Source organism: Drosophila arizonae, chromosome 2 (genome assembly GCF_054131065.1).
Source record: "Drosophila arizonae isolate 15081-1271.41 chromosome 2, UAZ_ARI_1.0, whole genome shotgun sequence".
Lineage (NCBI taxonomy): Eukaryota > Metazoa > Arthropoda > Insecta > Diptera > Drosophilidae > Drosophila > Drosophila arizonae.
The window spans coordinates 13,714,848-13,740,377 of NC_142922.1; the positions used below are offsets into that span (position 1 = coordinate 13,714,848).

The window sequence follows — 25,530 nt, forward strand, 5'->3', positions numbered from 1 at the left end:
ACCGCCAGCTGGGTGCATGAAGTTTATCCGCAAAAGTTGCTGCAACTGTTTGGAAACCACTTTGAAATACTACGAAAACAACTACGAAAACTAGCAGCAGCAGCAACAAATTGAAAAGCATTTGCCCAAATGTTCGCCGGGAGGAATTTGTGTTTTCATATTCACTTGTTTAGCTAAATGCTCAAATGTTGAATGAGAGTAGCAAAAAAAAAAAGCGGAAAAGCAAATGAACAAGTTTCATAATGAAAACAGTTGCATACAGTCTGCTTTACGCTTGAGTTGAATATAAATGAGATCTACCTGAACTGCGACCTCCTCACGGGTCCCATTTTGGAATAGCTGCGAATCAGAAGGCGCACGCGTGCTGCTCACGCTTAGGGGTTGACAGCCCCGTGGTGTATCCCGAGAGCAGATAATAAAGAGCTGGCCAGGATCAGATCAATTAACCCTTGAAACTGAGCACGCGTCCCAAAACGGGACAGCCACAAAGGCAAACCACCCTTATTGACCCATGAACTGACAGAGAACATCATTAACTTAAACTTGAACTTTAACTGAAGAAAAGTTGAGATTAGCTAGGCAAATCGCAGTCTTTGCGGCTGTCTAAGTTTTGATAGTTTCTGTAGTTAAGTAGAATGCTTTCTGCCAGCTCTTCTAGTTGGTAGATCTCATTAGGCAGCGATAGCTAAAACTCGTTTGACAGCTTTTCGGTTCCCATGCAGCAGCCGCAGCAGCTGAGGATCTTCTAATCTAATGCCCGCCTAATGCCTAAGCAACCCTGTCAAAAAGATTATTATTTGAAAATTTTGTGTGAACCTCAACGAACGACAAAACTTGTTAAAAAGGGTGAAAAAGGTGAGGTGTTTTGTGTGGTACGGTCAGGAACAAGTTTGAAGACATCAAAAGGCTGCCAAGATCTTCCTTTATATTAATTGTCACACCAAACAAAAGAAATTTTGAGCTAGAAAAATCTATTTCGCTCTAAGCGAGAAAACGGGTTGCTCGATCCAAAAGGACTCGCAGCTTTGCAGCTTTCGCATCGCCACTGATCAGTTTCACTTTGCCAGCGAACGCGTCGTGATCGTGATGGAAAAGCGCAAATTTTCAACTAGATAATGTGTGTCATGCAATCAATTGGGAAAATCGGAAAATGGGAAATCTTTGAGCTTTGCTGTTGGCTAGCTGGCTGGCGGGCTGGCTGACTTAATGGAACGGTAAGCCTTGAAACTATCTCATTTAAAATGCCTTTGGTTTTGGGTCAACTTTATTGCCGGCCAAGTTTAAAGGGCACACTTGTGGCGAACCGCCGCGCCAAAAACAAAAACAGACGGCGACTACAGAAAAAAAAAAGAAAACCGAAAAAAAAAAAGAAAAAGGTTACAAGGTTATTCAAACGTCCTTCGCCTTCGTCTAAAGCGGCACAATGGGAGAAGCAGAAGCGGCAAAAAAAATACAACGAACGAGCAAAGCAAAACACAAAACGCAGCATAGGAAGCTCACAAAATGCTAAAAAAAAAAATCAAAACAAAAAAAGTTGGCACTTTTCTTTTACTTGCGCACACATTTCACATATTTTTCCGCTTTTCCTTTTCGTCTGCCGCTTTTTTTACCCAATGCACGCTGCAAATTTCACAAAAAATAAATTTTCTAACAAGCCAAACAAACAAACGGCAAAAAAATATATCAAATCCCAGCCAGACCCCACAAAGTTACGCGAAAAAATCATCAACCCATGTGTGTATGTGTGTGTGTGTGTGTGTGATTCTGTGATTCTGTGAGTGAGTGGGAGTCGTTATATGTGGGTGTTTTCTATACGATATAGAAAAAAATATTATAAATGTGAATAAGCTGCTTGCTTGTTGCTTGCTGGCAGGTGGCTGCCCACTGTCCGTCCTTGGCATTTGACCTCTGCACTCAATTGATTTGATTAGAATACAGACGCTAACTCTATAATTGCTGTAAAAAGAAGCCACTTCAATCAAAGCTGGCCAGCATTACACCCAGATATTTATTGTATTTATAAAATGTCGGTAATATAGGTCAATACGAATGAAGGATTATTTATTTCAAATAAAAACTGAAAATTGAATTGAAAGCAATCAAATTCCGAAATAACGTTTTAGCATCTGAATTATTTGTGGATTTTCGCTTATGATGTATATATGATGAATGATATATGATAACTTAAAATAAATGAGGTAAATATATAAATGATATTTGTGAACAGTTCAGTTCAGTTGTGTTGTTGAAACTTATTTCTATTATTGAGAAACTTATACAAAAATATTTTAATTTAAAATGAACTTCTAGCAATCATTATATGATAATAAAAAATTAAAAGTTGATCAGGTTTTCTTTAGCAATCATATTTCATTAGACTATTCAATCAAGTCGAAAGCACTGCCCTTAGTTGAGTTATTTAAAGTAATAGATTTAAGGATATATATGTATGCTACTTGGCTGTGAGAAAAATGAAAGGCTCATTGCATAAGCTAAGCTTACAGACTTTCATTTTAGAAATGCGAATGGGTGCCGTAGGGGGATTTGCTCGAGTTTGAGTCCGAGTTTTGGAGTCATGGAAAAAGAGCAGCTGTGCAGCAAGCACCCGATTGGCTTTTGCCACGCACACAAAATGTGCATGTAGAGTGCAACTTTTAGCACCAACCGAATGCAGTTTCATGCACACACACACACACTCGCGCATATACACAGACACACACACACAGATACTCATGCCGAGCGGCACTAAAAAGAGTAGCATGTGCATATTTGTTGTACATAGGCGAAAAATAAAAAGGAAGCAAAATCAAAAAACCTGAAATCCAAAAACGTTTGTAGAAAAGTGCACTTTTTCTGGGTGTGGCAGCCACGTTGCGTCGTGCATATAGGAGTGACGCTAACGTTAGCAGCGCAGCCAGCAGCCGCATCGCAATGCAATTGCATTAGAACCTGGGCCTGAGCTAGGCTCAAGCTAAAATGGCTGCCCAAAAAATACGCAGGAACCAACTCGAAGCTGGGTGTGTAGTTGTGCGTGTAGAGAAAGAGAATACAAATGCAATTGCAGTTGCATATACCACGCCACATGCACACAGACGCACAAATACATAAGCACGTACATAGTTAGGCTGCAGCCTCCAGGGCCGAGCGATGTGAGGGCAGACATAATTTTTAGTTGGTGCACGCAAAAATAAAGCAAAAACAAAAACACGCACAGCATCGACAACAAAACAGGAATGCATTTTACTCCTAACGGTATATAGGGCCCTGCCCCTTTGCAATTGTATATGCATATACCAGTGTGTGTGCGTGTGTGCATGTCGGCTTTGTATCCCTATTTGATATCCTAAAAAAGTACACAAAATTTTGGTGCGCAAGCAGCGCTGTCGGCGGCAGCAGCGACAGCGAGCAGCGAACAGCGACGTTGACGGCACAAACACGCCCATGTTTTATGTACAAGCCAAGGCGCCCTTTACATGCGCAGCGACAGTCCGTGTCTGTGTGCGTGTGCTCGTGTGTATGTGAGTTGCAAAAAAGGAAACAAAAAAGCGAGATGCCAAACACTAAAAACTAATGCGCGAGAAAGAGAAACAGACATTAGAAAACGAAAAGCGTCGCCTCGTTCGCATGGCTCCGACTGCATGTATTGGTGAGCGAGCGCAGCTGCCATTGTTGCGCATAGCGCGTCAGAGAGCCGAGCGAGAGCGAGAGCGAGAGTGAGCAAGAGCGCAGCTACGACATTCACTGCTGCTAGTTGTGGGTGGTGCGGGTGGCGCGGGTGGCGCGGGTGGCTGTGAGCCACGGACATAGACGTAGTGTGTAGAAGTAGTTGCCGGGTGACGTAGACGCGCGGGCAGCTGCTTGGCGCAGAGAGCTTTAAGGCACCGAAGAGCAATGGAAAGCAAATGCAAAGAAATGAAAGTACAGCCAACTGAGCCGTAAAACTGCTTCAAGTGTGAGCAACTAAATGGATCGTGACTGGCTTTCTTAAGCTACTCAATAAGTTCTGTCTAGCAGCTGGAGCTGCTGAGCACACAAGTTCTCTAATATTGCTCTTCCGTCTCTCCCACTCACTCTCTCTCTCTCTCTTGCTCCTTTGCCATAGAGCTTATCGGCCTTACTCCTGTTTTGCTTGTTTGTTTTTTCTATATACACGACAGCCACGACGATAATGCCGAGGACGAGCGAGGACGAGACCGAATGAGACGACTTCGAGTCTTCGCATTAGCTATACAAAAGGTCCTGAATCGTTGTTGCTCCCCTTTTTTTGTTCGCATTGCACATATATATGTATGTATACGTATCAGTGTATCTTCATATGCATTGACATACATACTTACATTTATCTATATATTTATATATATACATTTCTACTTAATGTGTCCCCATCTGACTTATGTGTGTGTTGCGTGTGTGAGTACGTGCGTGTGTGCGTTTGCGGTTTGGTGTTAGACATCTTAAGCAGATGAAACTGTGTGCAATATGAAGAGGATAAAGCACGTATGCAAATAACACTTTTGAAAGCATTAGAAGGCAACGCAAAGTCCAAAAACAAATATTGCAACTGCAACTCCTCTTTCTATCAGGAATAATTATAGGAGTTGACTTTCTAAAACAGAGATAAATGTAAATCTATTGCTATTTCAGATTATATATGAAATAATATAAATAATGCAAATGAAAAAGATTTCCGAAAATTGTAAGAAGTTTATAGAAGCTTATATAGCTTCTAATTTAATGACTCTACAAGCCAGTAATCTTTTGGCTAAATCTATCTAAGTTTTTGGGAAGCCCTGTAATGGCAGCTCATGTATGTATATTCTTCTGTAATAGAAAGGGCACTGATTAATGACCTCCAAATATAAAGGTTTCGTTAATGATTCTGAAGCTGATCAGCTAATAATAAGAATAAATAGAAAACCAAGACCAGATTAATAGCTTTATTTCAAGAGCAATACACAATCATATCCACATAGATGTGTTCTCGATAAATTATGAAAAATTCCTCATTTAATTGTTAAAAAAGAAAAGTTTTTTTTTTTCCTTTATTCAAGTGTTGTGGATATAACAAATAAAAATATAAAAAGTAAAAATCAAATGAAAAACACGTCTATCGATGACTAAATAATTTATTGCTTTATGATGTTTTGCATCAATGACTGAATTACAGTTTTTAAATGAAGCTCGTGGTGCAACTGAAAATAAAAACTATTACAAATATGCTTGCTATTCAATTAAATTTCATATAAATTAAAGACTATTTCGCTTGGCTAGATTAATAGTTAGACACACGCACACACATACACACACACACAGCTTGTTATGGTTGGCATTGTTTTCGGCAACAGGCACGCTGACATCAGCCACATGGTGATTGGGCTCGGCCGTCTCATAATATACGTAACTATAATATAAAATAAACACATTGCCGAAACAATCTAAATATGGCGAAATTTATGTATTGATTTTCATTAAAATTATGTGCCTGGTTTTGGTGCAACATGCTCCTGCCTCGCCCAGATCGGGACAGGCTTCAATTTCTCCACTGGCTGTGGCGTTTATCCAATTTCGGCTCCGCTGGGCGTCCGGAAAATTGAAATTTTGCAAAACAAAACAATGCAGCGGCTGCAGTTAGAGCACAGTGCAACGGCAGGGCGACACCATTCGCCAGCAAGTGCATCATTTTTCATCAATGCGAGAAGAGGGCGGGCAGAGCGCAGGGGCGGTGGGCAGAGGGCGGCGTATGGGCAAGCAAACATAAACCATTTGGTCCGGCCATAGCCAACGGGCAGAGTTAAGCATTGGGTTATGCATCATAACTATGGGTCTATGCGCGGGTAGGCTGAGCTGCATAAATCTATAGATAGCAGCGGCTGCCTGGCATAGATGCCTGGATGTAGCTGCCTCTGCCTCTGCCTCTGCTGCTGCTGATGCACCTTTGATATGCAATTTATGCACGTCATCTGTGCAGCGCTCAAATCCATTGTGCCCGAAACATCCCAGGACCTAAACACAGCCAACACCCACATAGATTTTACGAACGGGCCAGCCGCCCATTCTTCAGCTTTTTTCTAGCCAATTTATAGGCTTTAGGCACGGATTTTCCAGAAAGAGTATCTAAGCTATGTCAACAAGCTTGACTTATACTATTCTCCTAGTTAATCTATGTACTCTAATATAATGAAAATTTCCTTTAATACTTAAGCAATATATATTTTTTATTTCTCATTCTTTAATTCATATTTAACATGCAAATTGAATTTATTTAATCAGTTCCCTTTATATTTACATTATTTTAATATTGTTTGAGAAAAAGTGCCCGCTCAGGTAATTCACTTTAATTCAGATTTTTCATCATTCTGGATTTTTCTGTAACTATACGTTTCATTTTTCGAAATTTTCTATTTGCATTGTCGACCAAAGCCGACGCAGCATCAACGTTAACGTTAACGCTAACGTCAACGTCAACGTCGACGGCGACGTCGACAGACGACTGCATTGTTTGCCTTTTTGGTTTTGTAGTGCATGGTGCATCGCACATTGAGTTTCAGGTCCAGCACAGAATCGTGTTTTTGCCAAAATGCATTTCCATACGCCACGTAAGCCGGCCATCCATGTACATTGTGCATGCATGCGGGAGTCCCTGTATACATGGCCACCCAGTCCAGATGCAGCTCCGGCTGCAGCTTTAGCTTCACTGTGAATGCATTCCATACATGGCTCTCTATGTATGCAGTGCATTGCACTTTTATCTAATCAAAATGAAGAGTGAGTCAGGTGGGCCAATGGGCTGATGAAGAGCAATAGCGATGGCTTTAAATTTAATTGATGCAATGTCCGGCTCCAATCTCCGTCCTGTGGCGTCCCTCATCTGATAGTTCCACAATATCTACATATATACTCGTATATACCATATACGCATTTATATCTAATATTTGATGTTTTATCTCTGCGCTCGCATTGCTATCGCCTTTTAATACCAATTCAAACACGCGTGATTGATGCCCAGCTAATTCTATCTATACCAATCATGTGATAATATTGTAATCGCTAAGAGTAACGAATATAGTATTTAAAAATAAACTAAATTTGAGCAATTATTTATTCCATATCGCAAAGTAGATAATTTATTTTGATTATTTAATAAAACTTAAGATATAGATGCAATTCTCTGGCAGGCTCCAAAACTAATGTATCGATTGGAAAAATTATTTTAACATAAGAATCCTTTACAAACTTCGATGATGTAAAAAAAAAGGGGAAACATTGAATTAACGTTCTATGCGCCATAGAGAATATTCAACAGAAACTGATAGTCGTGTTTCAGGGCTTCGAAATCGTATGCCAGAGAGTCGAGAAAGTCAAGAAATCTCATTGGCTCACTGAACATAATATAAGAAACACTCTAACCCGAACACGACAGTCAAGTATGGAGTGTAGCTCTTCGAATAAACGATCGCTTACCAAAGTGAGCACAGCCAGGAAGATGTACTAGAGCTGTACATGCTGTACACATTCTCTGGGTGTATTTTTTATTTGTGTGTATATTCATAATTTTACAACATTTTGCTACAGAACTCAGTTTGGGGCGCTATTAAATTACATAAGTATTATATTTATTATGCATATAAATATATGTATTTATTTAACTTCAATCAATTATGGATAGTTAGCACTAAAGACGACATATATATACATATATTAAATATTTCGAGTCATTCATTTCCTTCATTTCCTAGGAATTGAGAGAGCTGCAAGTATATTTCACTGAAAGCCTTTGTGAGAACCATCGGGATTCAAGGCTCAAGCCGACTTTGTGAAAAAAAAAAATCATGAAATCACTGCCAGCAGCGATAGCGGCAATTCGCAGTCTCTGTATCTGAGTACAATTTTTTCTCAAAGCCCGCCGATGAAATGCATTTTTTCGCGACAAAAAAAAATTAATAAAAAAAAAAGCTAATAAGAGCGAACTGCAGCAAGCGCAGCAGCTCTTAGTGCTAGTGTGGGGTTGGGCGTGGCTAGTGCATTGGCTTTGGCACCGCATTTGGCTTAGCTTTGACGCACCTAACGAACCAGATTGCCATCTGGGCCCATTAGAGCCGGGCTCTGAGCAAAAAAGGTCAGATAAATGGCAGAGTAACCTTTTGAGAAGAAAACTAAATTAAGGATAAGCATAAGCTTCACTGTACAATGAATGTCTGTAAATGTGGATCTGTGGTAGCCTCTCCTCTCTCCCTCTTTCTCTCACCGCCTGAATCATAGTGGAACTATAATATTCATTTTCACTGTACAGTGAATGTCTGTAAATGTTGACTTGTGGCAGCTCTAGCAATAAATGAAGCTTTAAGTGCTGCAGATGTGCTCTTGCCCTTCTCAAGCCCTCAAACAAAAGATACAAAACGAGACGCATACTGCACTTGTTTATCATTCAGAGCCACGCTGGCACATTACAAATACCTCACATCAGTTATGTGATATACATACACATATACATATACATATATATATATATATATATATATATATATATATATATATATAATATATGTATATGTAGGAGTGCATTCTGCGAGTTACATTCTGTGTTTTTCTTTTCCCTGCCGCTGCAATTCTTCCAAAACAACAAACTAAGAGCAAACAACGCTGGCAGCCATGGCAGCAAACTGGAAAATAAACAAAAATCAAACTGCATGGCAACCATTTTGAATAACAAGTGTGCAGACCCAATAGGATCAGCAAAAGCAGCAGCAGCAGCAGGAGCAGGAGCAGGAGCAGCAGCAGGAGTAGCAGCAGCAACACTCCCAGCCCAATCCATGGCGCTCTGCAAAAAGAAAGCAAGCAGTAGAGGCTTTTGTGGAGAAATGCATTGCGAGTGCAGTACAAGAAAAAACTGCAGCCAACGGCTTCCTGCAGCCGCCTCGGTAACAAAACAACAAGACCAAGCTGCGTGCCCCCTTGTCCCCATGCCAGGGGCCAGGGGCTAGGCCTGGCTACAGTCAGCCAGGCCCTCTCTTGACTAACTGCAGCTGCATTGTGCGGAGGATATATGGCATGCACGCCTCCTTTGGCGCCCAGCAAAAGCGACAAAATCAAATGCCGAGAAATAAAATTTCACAGCACGGCAAAAGCTAACAAAAAAATCAAACAAAAACGACAAAGACAAGGCCAATTTTTTCAGCACTTGGCGACGAGCCGACACGACAAGGATAACGGAAAAGCTTCAGCTGCTGCGTGAGTGTGTGCGCGGGGGCGGTGTGTGTGGAGGTGTGTGGGGGTGTGGAACATAGGAGAAGCCTATTTCAAAAAATTGAAAATGCAAAATTTCATTTGTGCAGCGTGCGCAACGTTGGCCAGAACTCGCATTCGCTCCCACTCCTCCTCCCGCTGACTCCCGCCCAGAGTAGATGCATTGGAGCTGGAGCAATGTCTGTTGCCTCTATTTGTTGGCTGCTGCTGCTGCTGTTGCTGTGCTTGTTGTTGTTTTGGATGAGAGGCCGCCACACCGACAAAGCAATTCTTCAGAAATGAAATGTCCTGTGCCGGCTCTGCTCGCAATGCATTTGCAGCCCCAGCACAGGCACACGGATTGGGCACTCTTAAGGGGTGGATGCAGCACAGCAATGGCGACAACTGTCAGCGTCATAAGACTGCACATAAGAGCAGCAAGAGCAAGCAGCAGGCAGTAGGCGGCAGGCGGCAGGCAGCAGGAGGCAGGAGGCACAGCAGCTGCCACTCCTCCCTCTCAGTTGCCGTGCATAAAACGTAAACAACAATTTTGTTGCATGTGGATCGGGGGGTGCAGAGACATGTACCCTGTGGGTCGTCGGTGCAAGTCGACAAGGAAAATGAAACCAAATGCGATTTGTTGTTTTCGATTTGGAAAAGGTTTTCGCCTGATTCAAGTAAATGAGTTCACACAACTCTTGAGCGCCATTCCGTGTCCTCATTTAGCTTTCGTCCTGATTTGAATGCGCGCTAGCTGTCAAGCTCTAAATAAATATGATGAGAAGAATATATATATACAAATGTATGTATGTATATGTGTATATATATCTGCTGTTTACCTGGCGCCAAAAAGCATGCAGCAACGCCTGCGACTCTCAAAGAGAGGCAACCTCGTGCCCCCACGTGGCCCGCCTCCTCCCAGTTCCCTTCACTCAACTAAATGAAAAACGCAGCGAGCTTCGAAAAAGTGAAATCAAAAACTGCAACTGCGCTGCGCTGCGCCAGTTGGGAGGGGGTGGAGACAGCGTGGAGCGGGCGTGCGGACATGTGTTGAGGCCGCTGCGAGAGATGCGGTGCCATCTCTACTTCAGTTCAAGTGAAAGGCAGCTGGAAAAAATGCAAGCCAAAGGCTGCAGTAACAAGTAAGAAAACTCTAGTCGAGAGTGCTCGACTAGATACTACCCTGAACCCAACAAATAAAAATGCTCATTTAGTATGGCTGAAATTTCAATTTCGATGTATTTAAAAATATAAATAAAATACCAAACTCATTTAATAAAATATAAAAATATTTTGAAATAATTAAAAGAAAATTAACATCAGTTGCATCGACCGGGATTCGAACCGCGACTCCTCGGTCGAGCGTCATGCTGCTAACACACTAGGCCACCTCACTCCTGCTAGTGGCGCTGGCAAAACTCAAATAGATTTACTGCTGCAGCGCCATCTACCAAAACTAAATGAAACTAACTGCTGATGTGATTCTAAGAATCTGCTAGAATAACCAAACTATTAAAAACGCACATAAAGTATAGTTAAAATTTCAATTTCGGTGTATTTAAAAATATAAATTAAATAGAAAACGTATTTATGAAAATATAAAAATATTTTGAAACAATTAAAAAAAAAAGACATCAGTGTTGCACCGATCGGGATTCGAACCGCGACTTGTTGATCGAGCGTCATGCACCTAACACACTAGGCCACCCCACTCCTGCTGGTGGCGCTGGCAAAACTCAAATAGATTCACTGCTGCAGCGCCATCTACCAAAACTAAACGAAACTAACAGCTGATGTGATTCAACGAATGTTTTTGTTGTAGCTGCTGCACGTGCGTTTGTTAATTGGCCAAATATTTGATTATTTTTTATTAATTTTTGACTGAACGGAATTTAATGAAACTTTCAGCATATGATCTACATATTATATTGAATATTTGAGAAATTTGAAAAAAGAAAAATCATTCACAATTAGCTATAGAGGCACCTGATTTGAACTTGAATGTTTTTACTCGATAAAAACATAACGGGATGATTTATCGAATTTTAAAAGCAAACTCGACGTCCGCGCTGTATATACGGTCATTTTAAAAAAAAAATTCAAGTCTCTAGCTCTTATATCTTCGGAAATCGACGCGTTCAAACATACGGACAGACGGACAGACGGACAGACGGACGGACGGACAGACGGACAGACGGACAGACAGACAGACGGACAGGGCTAAATCGACTCAGCTCGTCGCCCTGATCAAGAATATATATACTTTGTGGGGTCTGCCACGCCTCCTTCTGCCTGTTACATACATTTCAACAAAACCATTATACCCTGATTTCCCATTTTCAATGGGTTCAGGGTATAAAAATGGCACAAAACAAACCAAAAACGCAAAACAAAAGCTCAAAGCACAAAAACTGCAAAGGGGATAGCAGCTCGGGCAGCTCGGGCAGCTGGGCAGCTGGGCAGCAGGACAGTTGGAACGAGTCGCGGAGCTGGTGGCCAAGGACGACGAATCAGTGGCCATGTTGCAGTGTACACTGTACAGTCCACAGCCGGGCAGGATGCACATTGTTAGGGCACAGGCCGTGGAATTGGATTGGATGTCGCAGTCGCAGAAGCAGTCGCAGAGACTGAGGGACGAGGCCTGAGGGCTGGGGCCACACCAAATCAACAGAGCCGTCGTCGAGACGCCTTATGGGCTCAGTGGCAAGATGGGGCGGGGCGGGCGAGCACATGCAACACAGAAGAGCAGTGCCAAAAAGAAATCCAAATAGAAACTGCGCCAAGGGGGCGGCGGGCAGTGGTCAGGCAACTTGAAGATTCGCGCGAGGTAGAAATTCTGCATTTTGTATTTATTGCAGCTGAATGCTGAATGGGGAGATGCCAGTGCCACTCGTGAGTGGTGCAAGCATATTGGTGGTGGCAGTAGTGTTGCTGGTGTTGGAGGAGTGCCGGAGTGGCGGAGTGGCGGAGCGTGTATGCTGGCTGCATTTGCTGGCTAGTTGGCTCTGTGGACAATAAGGCGACTTGGGCACGTACAAACGTTCAGATAAAAAACACGCGAACTGTTAAGCTTGGCAATTTTTTGCCGCGTCTGGCGGTGCGGCGTGTGTGTGTGTGTGTGTTGCACTGCGGCTGTTTGAGGGGCGTGGCAAGGCTTAATACTATGGCATTTGTCTTGAACCTGAAACAACAGACGTCGTCGTCGCAGACGCTGAAAAAATGTGCATAAAACGTTGCAACAAAACTGACGCAATGGACACAAGGCTGGCGCACTCAGCCGGAGCTGCAGGAGTGCTGAAGTGCAGGAGTGGGTCTCAGCGCAGCTGCTGCAACGTTGATTTGATGAACATTTCGCAGAATGTGGCAGGACAACGTCTGCTGGCCGCTAACGTGCCGATGTCTAGCCTGTAATATGCAAAAAGTGCCGTTCAGACTTTTGCCTTGAGGGCATTTCGAGCTTCAAACCACCCCCCACCCCGCCCAGTGCAATGCAATTTTTCTTCATTGTAATTTGACGGCGGACACTGAGGCCAGGAGCTGCGGTGGTTCAACGGCCGCTGCACTGATTCCCTCCGTGCGACAGATGAGAAGGAGGAGGAGGCGGAGTAGGAGCCGCAGGAGGAGGCGTGAGCTGGGACAGCTATGCCACGTATACAAATTATGAACGCAGCGGGGCTGTACTGGCAGTGGCAGTGGCAGTGGCTGCGTGTTTTTTGTGTGGTTGGGGGTGGGGGTGGGGGGCGAGTTAGGAATGCCGCGGAATCGTCATGCGTTGGATGATTCCCATGGACCAGTGTCCATTGTAAATTTGCAATTTCTGCCGAGTGCTGTGCTGTGGCTTTGTTTCAGATTGGTTTCCGAGGGAGTTGGTTAGGCATTGACGCAGCCGGAAGGTGGAGCCGTAGGAGGCATAGAAAAAGTCCGCGCCATGGACCAACAATTTTTGGCCAAAATGCATTTTGATGTAGTCGACAGCCAGTTGAGACGTCTGGCCGAACAGAAAGAGAAAAGAATGCATGCCGTTGGAAAGGGACTGGGAAGCATAGAAAAAGCATTTCATGGCTTTTTCCGTGCACTTTTTGGTCTGGCCTTAAGTATTGGCAATTCGCTTTAGTGTGAGAGCTTTTCGGGTTGTTCCTGGCCATGTCTTTTGTTAAGCTGCCTGCGCTGACTAATCTGAATGGATGCACTCTCCGGAGGCAGACTGCGACTGAATTGTTCCGCTGGGCAGGTGGGAAGCGCGTGGCAAATTGCCATTATGCACGGCACTTTATCACGGCAACTGCAATCAAACAAAAGTTGCGCAAAATTTATATAAATATGGCTCCAGCTATCACACAAAAGCTAAAAACTTTACCTTTACCGGCTCCCGCTTTCTAATTGGATATTCTGCGCCAGGCAGCTCGCCTCAGCTGGGGATTAACTTAAGCTCTTCTATCATATGCAATTGCAAGTTATTCAATTATTTTAATGGAATATTCGCTCATGGGTTTGGGGCTTGCAAGCATTTTAAAGGGCCTCGGCACTAGCACCACCAGCACCACATGCCACAAACTGTGCCACATCAATCTTCACTAGCTGGCGAGTAAAAGGCAATGCAAAGCGCACAGAAAACTAAATCGAATTTCATTCAATTTGCATTCATATTAAAATTTCTTCAAAAATAGTTATTTTTAATGGACTTCAAACGAAAACAAACAAGTTTCTTTGTTTATGTTGACTTTGAAACACAGATTTCAATTATTTCAAATATCAATATCAATTTCTAAAGGCATTCGACATTCTAATGAAATTGCTTTTAGAAATTGTTAGAGCGAGAGAAAGATATTTTCAATTCGTATTGGGCAAACAAAGAAACATCCATTGCAATTAAGAGAGGCCAGTAATTAGTTTTATATGAAATAAAGAACAACTCTGATGCTCAATATAAATATAGAAATATGATTATCTCATGTTGGCGTCTAATTGATACATTCGATTGGGCTGGCGCCTGCTGGCAGAAACTTTAATTTGGGCCAACTTAAATGTGCGGTTAATCGAACTAACTGCAAAGTAAACAAGCGAATGCAAAATGCATGGACTGCACCGGATAGAGCTGCACCAGAGGACACACAGGAAGTGCGATGGCCTGGTCGGGTCGGGTCGGGCTGGGTCTGGTTTGGTATGGTTTGGTTTGGTCGGCTGGTCATTAGGCGTCTGTGCAGGGGGCGGGGCTGAGTGTGGCGGCAGCGAGTGGATACTCTTTGGCCAAATGCAAAATTGTCAAATATTTACATAGGCAATTTAGCATGCGGCAGGCGCGCAAATAATTACAAAAACGTACAGAAAACAAATAACTAATAGAAATGAATGAATGAAAATCCTGGGCCACATTCCACAATGAAAATAAATACAAAAATAGGGGAAAAAAAGCGACAGAAGCCCGCAATGGCGAACAATTGAAAAGACTAAAGTAAATAAGCGTGCCAAAAAACAAATACACGCAAAAACTGCCGGACATTGAAAGAGGAGCAGAAAAAAAATTAGCATTAAGTATACGTCAATGCATACAGATATTTATATACATATATTTAGATAAGTATGTGTAGTGTTAATTTAAAATAATAAAATTCCATTTTAATTACCATTAGAAAAAAATGTTGTCAGTACAAATATAAATAGCATATAGTATTAAGTAATTGTTGAAAGAGCTTAACTATAAAATAGAACGAAAGACAGTAATAGCTGAAGATGTGCTATATGAGAGAGAGAGAGAGAGAGAGAGAGAGAGAGAGAGAGAGAGAGAGCAATAGCTGTGAGTGATTGCGTAATGTGCAATAGAGTGATTGCGTAATGCCCAACATGCACTCATATACATATAGAATAAATGCAGTTTCTCCCAAATCCAAATCCCCCATGGCCCATGCTGTTGCCTAGTCGGACGCAGCTGCAGCTGACAATGCAGTTTAGACATGACTGCAGTTTCACAGCAAATAAAACCAAAAATACCCTGAACAAAAAATAAAGAAATAAAAGAGATTCGGCTACGAGAGCCTAAATTTTGAAATTAAATTTACAAAAATATTATATAGTAAGGCTCACAGAGAAACCAAGGGAGAATGCAAGAGGTTCAAGTACAAACAGAAGTTTTAATAGATTGCAAAAATATAGTCAAGAACTGCCTTGAAGAGTTTTTAAAGTTTTAGAGTTTTAAAGTTAACAAAGATATATCAATTCCACTAGATATATGAATTGCATAAAAGATAAACAAAGAGAATCCAGACAGAGTCCTTCAAGAGTTCAACTCTTCTCAATTTGTTGATCCATACGTCCCAGCATATATCTGCAGCGGGTAAACAGAAATAATCTCAAAGTGAATGCAGCCAAAGATTTTTGTCAGTGTGCCGGATTTCTTGTCAAATGTGTTTGCCTGTCATAGCAGGCCGGGGTACGCAGTTGGGATCTCTGTGAGACTAATGTGCAATTTTATGACGGCTCGGCTTTAAGCATGGGACACAAATACAGAAATGTTCGGAATCTTTTTTTTTTTTTTTTTTTGAGAGGGTGCAAAAATCAGAGCCAAGTAATTTGCATGGCATTTAGTCAGCCAGACCAGACCAGACCAGACCAGACCGTTCGTCTGCTCATCTTAAGGCAACGGAGTGGCGGCCCAAATGCATGACTTTCAAATGCATTTGCATCAAAATGGCAGGCCAGCTGAGGGGAGGCAATGGCATGGGCTGGGCTTTCGGTTCGCACTGCTAGTCATGCATATCCACACATATATGCGCACACAGATGTAGCTCGAGAGATTGTCCTGGCAACGTCATATATCGTCGCACATCCGTTGTTCAATGCAATTTTCGTGCCAGACCCAAACGACCCTCCGTGATGGCTCAGGCTACAGCCCGGCTCGGCTCCGGTTCAGGCTCTGGCTGTAGCTTTGGGTCTGGCCATGGCAATGGCATCGGCATTGGCTCGTTGTTCGTCTATTCATTTGAAATGCAATTTCAAAATTTTTTCCCAACTTCTTCTGCAACTCAAACTGCCGCTTCTGTTCGGTCTCCAGCTGCCCCCAATCCCTGCACTCCTGCTGTGGCTATGTCGTGCATAGCCAAAAATGCATTTTAGGCCCCGGCCCGTCCCACCCGACTCCATGTCCGGCTCCTGCTCCTCTGCAGCGACAGTGGCGCACAAATGCATTGGCTGGGTGCAGAGCCAGAGCCAGAGCCGCACCCAAATCCAAATCCAAGCGTCAGCTAGGGCCCAGGCCCACAGTTGATGTACAATATTTTTAGTGGATGCGTCGAGCGCCGAGAGCCGAGCGCCGAGCTCCGAGCTCTGAGCACAGAGCGGGTTTTTGCAGTTTCGATTGGGCTGCAAAAAATTGCAATCTAGGCAAAAATGCAACAAAGGCTAAGAGCTGAGCGTATAGTATATATTCGCAGCATGGCTTTGTCTGATGCAAATCGATGACGCTGTGTAGGTGTATGTGTGTGTGCATGCACATATATGCATCTCCATATACAGTGCATACCCTGCATATTTATTAAAGAGCAGCTGGGCACACCATGCTCCATAAAAATAGATATTAGAATTCATTTGAGTATACAATTTTAAATGAAATTTGTATTTATGCTTATTATAATATATAAAACATTTTGAATATATTCAATCTGCATCTTTAAATAGAGCAGACATTTGTTAACAATTTTATTTAGCTGCATTTTCTCTTTGACTTAGTTCCCTTTGTGCGGGGTATCATCAGCTAGCGTCATTGCCTTTTTATGTGCGTGTGTGTGTGTGTGGAAGTTTTTTGTAGCCAGCGCAACACAAAAAACTGAATATCGCAAAATTTGTGCATTGCAATTTCAAAGCCAGAAAATTTCGTTTAGCAAAATGCATTCTGGCGCTGACTGCATGCATGCCAGCTAGATGAATTGGCAGTTGCGACATTACAGGCAGAGGGGGGGCGGCACTGTTACGATGGCAACCTAAAGCAGCTTTAATCAAAATGGAGCTGCAGATTTTTAGAAGCTCCAGCTCCTTCAATCAGCTTACGTGCGCTTGGCTACAGCTACCCCCAAGGGCTACGGCTAAGTGACAATTTCTACAATTAATTGACCGGAACAATTTCATAAAACTAAAAAATTCGAGACGTAGCATATAATAAATTACCCGAACCCAGCTTTGTCACGTACCCAACGCGTCGCGCCCAAACCGAACTCAGGCAAATTGTCCAAAAAAAGGGTACCCAAAAAAACGAAACATTTAAACTGATCCCAGCTCGAACTGTGGACAGAACCAAAAAACACAGCCCAAGGCAATGCTGAAATGTTGCAAGTGAAATTAATGACGTTTAGAAAAGCTAAACAGAGACTGGGCAACGAGTGGGGCAGGAGGAGAAACTCGGTTGCTGCAACCCTTAACTTAATTCAAATCTTTCTAATTAAGAAATATTCTCTTCTAAGCTCTGTTGACGGCCATTTGTCCTGGCTTCCTTCGAGCTGTGTGTACATGGCAAAGAGCAGCAGGTGCTTTAACCCTTGGAATGCACACAAGCTCACACTCACCCGCACACCCGCACACCCGCACACATACATGCCACACACATATATGAACACATCTTGTGGTCCCGAGTCCTGGCTGTGGACTGCCATTGTATGCATTGAAATAAAATAATAGTAAAAAGTTAAAATTCTATTCAAATTGTTTGCCAGCTGAAAACAATGTAATTTCATTTTATTTGAATATAAAATAGCTGGCCAGCAGTCGCCATAAGTCTGCCCGGCCCCTGCCTTTGCCCTGCCCTTGCCCTGCCCAAAGCCCCACTAACCACTACAATGCCCATTCCTGGCACATTCTCCATCTTATGTCAGAAACTGCACAAAGTCGTCTTTTGTCTGCACTGCCACTGGAAGGGAACACACACACACTCACACACATACACTTTCATACTCTTTTGCATTTACATATATCCAGTTGTTATAATAGGGAGAGCCATCTCACACCCTGACACAGCAGAGGCCAACCACCCACAGCTGCCTAACCAGAACAAGGTTTTGTATGATTACGTTGGAAACTTTACCGCAGTTCCTCAACTGAACTCAAACTCAGTTTAGATAGTTGGCAAATGTTGCACAGAGCAACTGCTCCCCCCTCGGCCTCCCGCATATCCAAGTGCTCGACTTCCTTTCGCCCATGTAACGAATGCGGTTGCTGTGGGTGTTTTGCACTGGCAATAACCTGAACCTAGCCAGGGCTGGACAGGACTGGGCTGGACTGGACTGGGCTGGGCTGTGCCATGGCCAATGGTCAGTTTGGTCATCTCGAGCTTAGTTTGGTTTTTATTGAAACTTTTGTTTTGCCACGAACCTGGCAAGGAATATTTGAAATGTTCCCTTTTCCCAGCACAGCTTGCGCTAGGAATGCGAGTTTTAGGTGGTTCGGCTGTCGAAAAACCAAGTTGTATTATGCAAGTGAGGTTAGACTATACATGGAAAGGGCTTTATCACTTCAGCAACTCTGGAAATATTTATGTATAGCTTTAGTATATTAAACATAAATTTATACAAAATATTTCATTTGCAAAACTTAAAATCTGATCAAGAATTTAATTTATTTTTCTAATATACCTTATAGTTATTATGTTATGTTATCTAACTGATTAACGAACTGAGCAGTCAACGGGATTTATATAAATATTCGTTATTTGGCAATCTTGAGACATAAACATTAAAGTAAAATGTCAACTAATTTTAAATATTTAAATAAAAATTAATTAAAATAAAAAAAAAATACATTATTTAATAAATATGTATATGAGTATATGAAATCATTGAATGGATTTACTCTTCATTTATTCTCTATAAAATAATATACACATATAACAAAAATATTAATATAGTTCTTCAAGTTCTTCAACAGAATTAAAATTTTGAAAGTTCCATATTCTCATATTAAATTTCTTCTCTCATATATTATTCTTATCTACCTGTAATAATATCTCAAGTCAATCAAATTGTGTTAGCAATAATTGTCTCTCAGTCAGAGACAGCTTCTTGCTCTCATCCTTGCTCATGGCTAACCCTTTCAGTGCTAGAATCTGAATCATCGTCCTGCAATCCAAATTGCAGTGCAAGCATTTTAGGTTTAATGGACGTGAAGGCAGCCACCTCGACCATGGCATTAGTCTGCAGAATGAGAATGAGATGAGAACGAGAATGAGACAAGTCGGAAAAATTTCGTATATGCAAGGGGAAGAAGTGCACGTAGTTGACTAGGAAAACAAGGGATGCGGCAGGTAAGGGTGGGTCGAACGAATAGGAGCTCGCTAAAAATGGCCAAGTATAAAGTCATTTGAATTTGAATTCAAAATTTTCTAATAACATTTCAGCTGAAACAATCTAATAACACACAGACACACGTAGGTAAACGGGGATAAGCAGTAGCAGGAGGACCGCAGTGCCGCACAAAAAGGACGAAAACGAAAGGCGCCACCCACAGACGTGACCATGTTCCTTGCTCTCGCAGTAGCTCCGGAGTCCGGCACACTTGCACCCCGTTTTGCACGAAATGGAAAAGCAAAAGTGTTGTTCGTGGGCGCTTCTTTCGCCTTTGTGCTGTGTCCTGTGCTGTGTGCTCCGTGTCCCCGTGTCCCTTGTCCTGCGTCCTTCGACATTGTCATCGTGAGTCGACGCAGTCCCACTCCTCCGAGTCGCACTCGTATCTTGGCAATAAAATAATGACTCAACTGAACTGAAAACTAGAAATGTGAATTGTAAATGGCGCACAGGACACGCGCCCCATGCGCAAGCACACTAAAAGGGACACACACACACACACACTTACGATGCTCTTGGATGGCCAGCCTCTTGCACGTAACCGGCTTCCTGCTGCCTTCTGCCTGCTGCCCCACATTCCCCTGTCTGCATTTTTAAATTGTGCAATTTTATATTCGCAAGTCGCTCTGTGTGGGCAGACCTTCCTCTCCTCCTCGCCGCTTTCTGCCCATGCCTAAGCTCTTCTAATTGCTGCGCTCTGCCCCCGCTCTTGCCCCAGACACTTGCCACACTGCGTAAGTTTTCCTTCTACTTTATTTTGAATTGCCCCAACAGCTTTCACGAATATATAAATAGATGTATGGTGTATATATGAATACATACGAATATGTTCTTGGTAGTATTCTTCTTCAATTCTAAAATCTCTTTCGCCATAGTTCCGCTATTTTCAAGTTTTTGAATTGTTGATGCACAATTTTCTTATTTTATATAATTATTACATATCTATAAAATCTTATCTATCTTTGAAATCTTCACTCTAAAGTCTCCCAAGTTTCAGTTGCTTTCATGGGGGAATCTGATTTCAGGAATGACCCGGCTATAGACTCATATCTCTCTTTGTAGTGACTTGACATGTGCAACTGCAACTGCGACTACAACAACTGGTTGTATAATGCATTAGCCGTGCCTGGGCAGAAAGTTCTTCTTGTCAGAGAAAAGGATATGCTGTCATATGCATTTATTGTGGCACTTTGCAAGTTTTTCACTAGGATTGCTCCAGGCGGGTTTCGTATTCGTTAAAGCCTTCGCACTTTAAGAATAACTCAATGAAAGTCCCTTTTTTATAATCAGCAAATTAATGAATGCGTGGAAGTGCAAATTTGTTTGTGAAAAGGATGAAAAACCAAGGCTGAATATAACAAAAATAAAACAACAACAACAAAATTATCCAAGCACAAATGACATTTTGGAGAGCTTCAATAAATGGCTGCGATGGCCGTCGCAATGGTTTGGGATGGGCGCTGTAAAAGTAAATTGCTTGTAAAATGAAAGCTGGGTCTAAATTAACTTTTGTTTGCATTTCATAAATGCTTGGGCCTGTGTGGGCGTGGGCGAGGGCGTGGGCGTGGCGAAGGCACATAATTATGTTGCGCGCTGTCTTAAAACTGTATTCATAATTTTTCAACGGACAGGGTCTAAAAGCTATTCAACAGCGAGACGAAGCAACATCTAATAAATATGCAAATGGCGCATTTAAATACGGAGCGGAAGTGGGGATTCCTGCTCGAGCGAAGGCTGGCCGGGCCGGGCCGGATCGAGCTGAGCTGGACTGGACTGGGCTCAACTGAGCTGGGCATTTTATTTCATTTTTTAATGTCATTTCTTAATAGCTACAAATATAAAATCTCGTTCACGCGCGCTCCAGTAAAGGCTTTTCGGGCAAAGATGCGCACCACCAGATAAAATGCTCATACGCCGCGTAAGCCGTCCAAGCCAAGGCTGAACACGCCGCACGTGGCGAGCTGCCTGAGCGGTCACTTAGTCATTAAAATACACAATGCTGCTCAAGCGAGGGCTACTTTTGAGTTGCTAAAACGAGATCGAAGAATATGCGTAGTTAAATTCTATTCAAGTGGCAATAAATTTTCATACTAAGAGAAATAATATTATTACGAAATTACAGTCTATGATATGACTGCTTGCGGTTAAGCTTGAGGCATATTAGAACTAAAGTATTCGGTGGGTGCTTAGATTAGATTGAGGATACTCGTTACATATGCGATCTGCGCAGTCGTGCTTCGTTTATATAGAGAGTATTAGCAATGGTTTATATTAACACAAACAAAACAACTGAAAAAAAGCGAGAAAAAATTATTTATGGAAATTAAATACATATAAAATATTTTATTGAAAATAATTGAATATACATATTAATAAGAAATATGCATATACAAACATTTTTCCTGAATAATGAATTGGAACTGCTTGTGCAGCTCAGATTGTTTGCAGCGGAGTCGATTCTCCCTTCAAATGCATTGAAATTTGATATTTATAATATTACATCATAATTATTATAATATTGTATATATTGTGAAATAATAATGAAATAGATCAACCAGTATGATTGCTAAATTATAATTGAAAGTAAATCTCAGCTAATAATTGTTTTTCAGAATTGTACAGAATTTAGATTTCACAACGCTAAGTCGCTGCCCTATGAAATCTGTTTGTAAGCAGCCCTCGTTCTAGCACATGCACACACATACATGTGCACATGCGAAGGACATGTGTGCGCGGCATTTTATGACCGCTGGAGCCGCGCGGGTCGCTGTTGCCTGAATTAGATGTAGGTGGTCAGAATTACGTGTCTACCGACTGCCTTGCTGCTGCCCTTCGGACGGCTGCAAATCCTTGAGATCCTTGTCAACTCGCACCGCTCCCTGACCAGCTCATTTGTGATATGCGTGTGTGTGTGTGTGTGTCGCCTCTGTAAATATGAAAATAAATAAATCCGAAGCGTAAGCCAAAGTTTTGATGTATGCCCCCAAGCAGTTAAAATGTTGCCTGCCGAGCGGATTTCAAATCCTAGGAGCAGCGCTCTCCCTCCGTTGCTCTTCTCCCCCTCGCACTCACGCTCTCTGTGGGTGTGTGTGTGTGTTCGAGTTTGTTTGGCTGTTTGCGCGCGGGGGCTCCTGCCAGGCTCTGGAAGGGCCGTCAAAGTTATTTTAGGGCCACATTTTAAGCTCTTTGGCAACGTGTCCTGCGCATATACTGACCGGTACGTGCAGCTACCGTCGCCGCAGCGACGCCAGCCTTATCTGTGGCTGCTCCTCCAGTTGGGTCCCGCAGTGGGTGGTTGTCTGAGTGTTTTGGGTGGTTTTAATATTTTAGGTGCTTTAAAATTACATAACACCATGTTAGGAGAACCAAGCGGTCTCTTTCTCTCCCCTCCCTCTCTCTGTCTCTCTCTCTATCGGTGTTTTACTTTATCTTTATCTATAGAGCTATCTATGTGAGTGTGAGTTAGTTTACGTGTGTGTGTGTGTGTGTGTGTGTGTGTGTGTGTGTGTGCACAAGGCACATTATTTATCAGCAAACAGGAAATTAAAATGGAACTTTTTCGTTTTTGCTTATCTTGGTGCTTAGCTGGAATTTGATGTATGTGCCAGGCGACGTCACAAAAGCGATTTTAATTAATTAGACAGCCTGGACCAGGGCTACGACAAAGCTTAGCTCAACTAAACCAACCACGAGCCCCACGTTTGCCCAAATATAAACTTTTCACATGAGACTCCTGCTGCAGGTGCCTTATCAAATCCACTGCAGCAGCAAAGCAAAAAACTATTAACTGAATTTTTCTATTAAAACTTTTAACTGCCAAAGGCAACACCTACAAGCAGAGAAGCTTGCAATATTGTTTTAGGTATGCTACGACTAGGAGAAACTCTATAATAAAACTTGCTACATAAATGTATTCGAGTTTTAATTATAAACATAAAAGTTAGATAATATCATTTTTATATAAAATCAAATTTATTTCCAAATAATCATAATTTATGAGTAAATTTAGTATTTTAGTTGTTCTTAATATGTCGACTCTAATTTTCAAGATTTTTACAGGATATTCTAACGAAATTAACACTGTCCTTATATATGTGGTTTTTACCTTTTTACCTTGCAGGCTGTGCCCACAAGCCAGTTTAATTTGTTGTAAACTTTTATATTCAAAAGGAAAACAAGCAGGGAACCAGTCCTTGCGGGACCTGTGGTCCTTCTCAGCTGTTTGTTAAAGCCAGAACGCAATTGCAACTTTTCTAAATGTTTTGTTTGCTCTTCTTTCTTTGCAGATCTCCCGGTGCACTACCAGTACGCTGCCTTTTAATTTATTCGCTTTTATAGACGCTCACTAACAAACTAGCTTCTAAGAAACGCTTTAGCATGTACTCCTAGTTTATATTTGTAGATTGCCTGGCTTTTGTAGTTCACTTAAGAAATGCCCTTTGTTGTATTAAAATGCTTTGAATAAAAATGCTTACAATGTTTTACTGTTTTGTTTTGTACTAAAAAAACTACCCGAGGCCATGGATATGCGGGAGGAGGATACAACTTCAATAGGTGCTGCTAACATATTAGGTAATGTATCTAATTATAAGCATGTAAAGGGAAAGAGCAAGGGCAGCCTCTGTCGCCATCTGTCGGCTGTTGGCTGCACTAAACACAAAACAACCCTTGCCCGCAAAACACCAAATGCTTTCTAAAAATTTCAAATTAGAAAGCTTTTCATGAAGCTTTGAACTTTTTGAAAGCATGTCATATTTGAATGAACGTCAGAAAGCCAACTCAAGTCCGATTAGATTTTTAAGCATCTTTTGGCGAATCCTATAAGAAACTGAGTTTTAGAAGAAGGTTTTTATATAATATATAAATTCGAATAGATAATTTTATTTAACTATTTAAAACAATTTTTTTTAGTATGCAAAGCGTATTTATATTCAAGAGTATTTAACATAAGATTGTTTATTATTTTATATTTATGTGTTATTGGCCAAATGATGATTAACTGGCTTCTAATTAACTTAATATCCTCTCAAAGAATATTTAAAAATTCCTCATATCCCTTTTAATTTCATCCATATTAAATTTATAATTTGATGGTTCATTAATATACTATTTAAAAATTAATTTAAAATATTTAATATATAAGAGATCATGCTTACAAATTTGAGTCTGATATTATTATTCACAGAAAATTGATTTCTTGCTAGTTCTAATCTTCTTCAGCTTATGTGCTGAGCCGCAATTAGCCCGTCAGCAAATCGTAATTAACTTTAGCCCAAAATCTTGCATAAAACCAAAATATTCGATATGTAAACTGATGAGCAGTCAAAATATTTATACTTCTCTGTTGAGGCTCAGCAAGAAATCCCCAAAAAAAAAAAAAAGGAATTGAAACAAGTGCATAATAGGAAAAGGGAAGAGCTCCCATGTCCAGGTTGCCTTTTGCATAAACATTTAACATTTTCAACCACCGCAAAGCAAAGACACTCCGACTGGCTGACGGACGAAGCTAGCTCCATGACCACAGGACAAAAAGGTGGGCGAGCAGTTTGGTCCTTATCAACGACAATGCCAGGTCGTTAGGCTTGCATTCAGATTTCACTTGCAGACGGCCATGGGAAGCCCTCGGATGGGGCTATGGAGCCAAAGAGCTCTCTGTGAGTGGTGGCTAGGTGGAGTTGCGTTCAAAGGCACAGCCCAGGCATGGCGTTGAGCCGAGTCTAGGGCAGACATCAGTCGCACCCTAAGAGTCCAACATGGTTTTAATTTTATGACTCGGCACAGGGTTAAAAACTTTCCAGCACAAAAAGGGAGAGCACTTAAATAAAATAAAATGACGGCACATTTTTCGCAGACACAGGCTGAGTGGGGCAGCGCTGTGGTGCGAGACAAGAGCCAAGAGCACTTGCCTACTTGTAGGCCAGACAGGCTTCATGATTTGTAACACAGTTGGCAGATTCGCCTCAGCGATTTAACGGCTCAATCTCAC

At 41.9% G+C, this 25,530-nt stretch overlaps 1 long non-coding RNA gene across 1 annotated transcript; it reads left to right on the forward strand.

Annotated features, from left to right (window-relative positions):
- The first annotated feature begins 766 nt into the window (after window positions 1-766).
- LOC149270330 (uncharacterized) lies at window positions 767-24,028 on the forward strand. The gene is made up of 2 exons (XR_016271136.1): window positions 767-1,214; window positions 23,831-24,028. It is a non-coding gene; the product is annotated as an uncharacterized LOC149270330 (long non-coding RNA).
- Window positions 24,029-25,530: the final 1,502 nt, after the last annotated feature.